Source organism: Chrysochloris asiatica, unplaced genomic scaffold (assembly GCF_000296735.1).
Source record: "Chrysochloris asiatica unplaced genomic scaffold, ChrAsi1.0 scaffold00011, whole genome shotgun sequence".
Classification (NCBI taxonomy): domain Eukaryota; kingdom Metazoa; phylum Chordata; class Mammalia; order Afrosoricida; family Chrysochloridae; genus Chrysochloris; species Chrysochloris asiatica.
Window position 1 is genome coordinate 13545449 of NW_006408529.1, and position 4609 is coordinate 13550057.

The window sequence follows — 4609 nt, forward strand, 5'->3', positions numbered from 1 at the left end:
TTTTACTTCTGGTTGAGCTCTGATCATCCAGTCACTGAAGCCAGGATAAGTGGGTATTATCTGCAAGTGTGGGTGTTCTTATGCATATGCTCTCTCTTCTTATCAGCTGGACGCTTCACTCTCCACTCTAGTCCTCTGTGGCTATGTCATTGACTCCGGGCCCAAGAGTCCCCAGGTCTTGCCACACTGCTGGTCAACCAGGTCTTCACCTGGGTTTCCATCTCTGGTGTCACAGTTTCTCTATATAGGGTCCTCTGTTTCTGGACTGTAAGATTAACTACTCACCCATTTTTGTTACAAAACTTCTACCTTTACAGTTGTGACAGTCACAGTTAGTCATGATAACAGTTACTCACTATTGAATCATAAGAATTTTATCCCCATCTCTTTTCACCAGACCTGTCTAGCTCCCTCTTGAAAGCTTGTAAGCCAGTCACTTCAAACCTCTATTGCCCCTTCATTTTAGGTAGCCAATGTCTAAATTGCCTGTCCCTATCTACCCTGTATACAGAGGGGATAGGATTGATAACCTGATGTGAAGAATCCATCCCTCTTTGTTGGTATTTTGAGCTACTCCATCCATAAGTATAGGTCAGGTTCATCAAATTGTAGCAATTTACACTTGTTTCCTTTATCAAAAATTAGGTTCCATATTCCACCTGAGCTCTTATCTCTTGATGTTCCTAGAGTCCTCTGCTTCTGGACTGTAAGATTAACTACTCCCCCATTCGACCAATTCTTTAAAAAAAAAAAAAAAAGTTTTATTGTGTGAATTGCTTTGCAGATCAGATCATGAATTTCACACTCAACAAATGTGTGTGTATCAAAGTTTTCGTTTAACCATTCTGTTGATGGGTATTTAGGCTGTCTCCATCTTTTTGCTATTGTGAACAGCACTGCAATGAACATGGGTGTGCATATGTCGATTCTTGTCATGACTTTTTATTTCTTGAGGATATTTGCCAAGTAGAGCAAATGCTGGTCCATATTGTTATCGTTAAGTGCTGTGGAGTCAGTTCTGACTGCTAGCGACTCTGTAGGATTTCTAAGGCGTGATTTGTGGCTCTGAACCGCTGACTTTGTGGTTACCAGTCCAGTGATTATCCTACAGCCCCACACAAATACTCCTGGGTTACATGATTTTTTATTTTCACCTTTCTGAGAAAGTGCCATACTGTTTTTCACAGTGGTTGTACCATTTTGCAATCTCATCATTGTTTTGATTTACCTTTCATTAATGGCTAGTGATTGTGAGCTTTTCTTATGTTTGTTAGTTACCTGAATGTATTTTTATTGAAGTATCTGTTCCATGTCCTCTGCTCAGTTTATTTTTTAATTAAAAAAAAAAATTTTCTGCTCCTTCCACACTTCTTATTGTTCAGGAAACAGTCTTTCACACATGTCTGGAATAACAACCATCACATACTCTGTTTAAAGGTAAAGCTGATCCAGCTGTCCAGAGTTCTCAACTTATGGTATCTTGTTTCCTGACTGAACATCATTGTTTGAAAATCAGATATGTCATCTCCTGTAAATGTTAAGGGGTTATAAAAATTCATCACTTGATTCAATATTATGTTTGTATCCCTGATATGAATCCCACTTAGTCATGATGCATTATTTTTTGATGTGCTGCTGGATTCTGTTGGCTAGGATTTTATTGAGAATTTTTGCATCTATGTTCATGAGAGATATTGGTCTATAATTTTCTTTCTTAGTGATGTCCTTCCCTGGTTTTGGTATGAGGGTTATGCTTACTTCATAAAATATATTAGGAAGTTTTCCATCCTCTTTTATATTCTGGAAAAATTTGAGTAGAATTGATGGCAGCTCTTCCCTGAATGTTTGGTAGAACTCACCCATGAAGCCATCTGGACCTGGACTTCTTTTGGTTGGGAGTGTTTTGATGACCTGATTAATTTCTTCTATTGTTATGGGTCTGTTCAAGTCTTCTACTTCACTGTGTGTAAGTTTAGTTGGTTGTGTTTTTCTAAAAATGTATCCATCTGTTCTAGGTTTTCAAATTTGTTAAGAGTACATCAATATTATGGTTGTAGAAATGAAGTATATTTCCTTTTAGAAATGAAAAACTCAGAAGAAAATGCCACTTAACATTGTTGGGACGTCAGTCTAGGTCAGCAAGGGGGAAAAAAACCACTGTGAAAAGCTTGTCTCTCTGATAGTACCAAGGAGAAATTCTAGTCCAAGCTTTAACGAGCATCCTTTGCTTTCACTTGTTTCTTCTCTCAGTTGTTTTTCATCCTTTTCTACACTTCCTATTTGAGGTTTGGTAGGTATAGCTGTCCAAACTTCAATAACAGGAGCAAATCCAATATCCACTAATTTCTTTTCAAGGGGTACTCTAACCCACCAGATAACCTCTGTAGGCCAAGAAAGCTACTGGCCTCTGATGCCAGTGTTCATCAGTCATAGAGACAACACTTGGAGGTTCCACAGTAGCATCATAAATTCTTCCTTCAGTGATGAGGAAGTGAGACACCACCACCAGAACGTACACCGTCATGGCGATGGCATGTGCACCAAGAGCAGCTTCTTCATCTTCAGGTTGGGGCATTCGAGCACTAAGAACAGGATTCAGTAGAAAGTCTCCATGTTGTTGGTGTCAGGGACAGCTCTCCCTCGGACCAGTTTTTAATTGGATTATGTCTCCTTCATATTGAGATGTTGAAGTGTTCTATAAATTTTAGAGACTCGTCCCTATCTGATATGCCATTGCCAAAGATTTTCTCCCAGTCTGTTTTTTTATACTTTTAGTAGACCAATTTCTTATGGTACAGTGATTCTGTGTATTCCTTCCATCTTATTTTGATGAGATTTGCCAGGTAGAGCAAATGCTGGTCTACTGCATCATTCAATATTTTGCCCATAGAGGCTTTCAGTATTGGAAACCGAGCATTGAATTTTTTTCTTCGATTCATTTAGCTTGGGAGTTGTTGAGCATGTTCTTCCTTTTTGAATGTCTGACTCCATGGAGTCTTTGCACATTTATTTCACTGTACTTGACTTTGTCTTCTTAAGCTGCCTTTTGAAATTTCCTGTTCAGCTCTTTTACTTCATCATTTCTTCCTGTTGATTTAGCTTGTCTATGCTCAAGAGTAAATGTCAGAGTCCCATCTAATACCCATTTTGGTCTTTTCTTTTTTTTTAATGACCTTTTGCTTTCTTAATGGGTGTTGTTCTTGATGTCATCACACAACTCTTTTGGGTTTTGTTCATTAGTGTATAATGTATCCAGTCTGCTCTTGAGATGGTCTCTCAATTCAGATAGGATATATTGAAGGTAATATTTTGGCTCTTGTGGACTTATTTTAATTTTCTTTAGCTTCAGCCTGAACTTGCATATGAGTAATTTGATGGTCTGTTCCACATTGTCTATGATTTTGTTTTGGTTGATGATACTGAGCTTCTCCATCATCTTTCCCCACAGATGTCCTCTGTATAATTCCTGTGTACTACATATGATGAGGTATAGTTGCCTTTTATGTTGTTGATAAAAGGTATTTACAATGAATAAGTCATTGGTCTTGCATAATTCTATCATGTGATCTTAACATCATTTCTATCACTAAGGCCATATTTCCCAACTACTAATTCTTTTTCTTTACTAGTCTTCTGTCAGTTCATTGTACTTGTGTATTGCTGTAATGTTGGAAGCTATAACTAATGAAAATAAATATACTTGTATTTTAAATACCATCAGGGTCACTCACATTAGACTAGTATCAGCAGAACTTTCAGACTAGAAAAAAGGAGAGTGAGAACACATCTGAATGGTTAGCCACTGAAAACCTTGTAACTAGCAGCAGCATGTTGTCAAATATAATGACAGAAGGTTAGAAGGTACTCAAACTACAACTGGGGGACAGTTGTCTCCTCAAAGCATAGTTGACCTTAATGAACAGATTTCAGGGCCTTCATTTTCTTATGGGCACATCTCAAAATAAGAAGTAATGGATGTAAATACCCATTAATAATTAATGATTGTGGAATGCACAAATTGGAAGTTGTCAAAAAAAAGAAATGAAAACACATCAACATCGATATCCTAAGTATTAGTGAGCTGAAGTGGAATAGTGTTGGCCATTTTGAATCAGACAGTTCTATGGTTTACTATGTTGGGAACCACAAACTTATGAGGAATGGTGTCATAGTCATCATCAGAAGCAGCATTTCAAGATATCTTGAAGTACACTGCTGGTTGTGATAGGATAATACCCATACACCTACAAAGAGAACCAGTTAATACCATTCTTATTCAAATGTATGTACCAACCACTACAGCTAGTGAATTCTATCAACTTCTTCAATCTGAAATGAGTCAACATGCAATCAAGATGCATTGATAATTATTGGTGATTGGAATAAAAAAGTTAGAAAACAAATATTGTGTTTATATAGATAGATACATATAGGTGGAAAGATAGATACATTTGATGTCTTATTTTTTGCTTACCTTTTTTCCCATTTTATTAGAGAGAGTAGGTTTGTGTTTTTTTTAAGGTTTTTATTGTGGATTGAGTGAAAGTTTACAGGGCAGATCATCAGTTTTACATTCAACAAATCATATACCTTGTTTCATTACAATGAT

General features: G+C 37.0%; 1 protein-coding gene and 1 pseudogene across 1 annotated transcript in view; one reads left to right on the forward strand and one right to left on the reverse strand.

The window, feature by feature from the left end:
* The window catches only part of WWC2 (WW and C2 domain containing 2), a 323966-nt gene that overhangs the window by 263872 nt on the left and 55485 nt on the right, over positions 1-4609 (forward strand). The window lies entirely within an intron of this gene.
* On the reverse strand, positions 2363-2613 carry LOC102841903 (annotated as a pseudogene).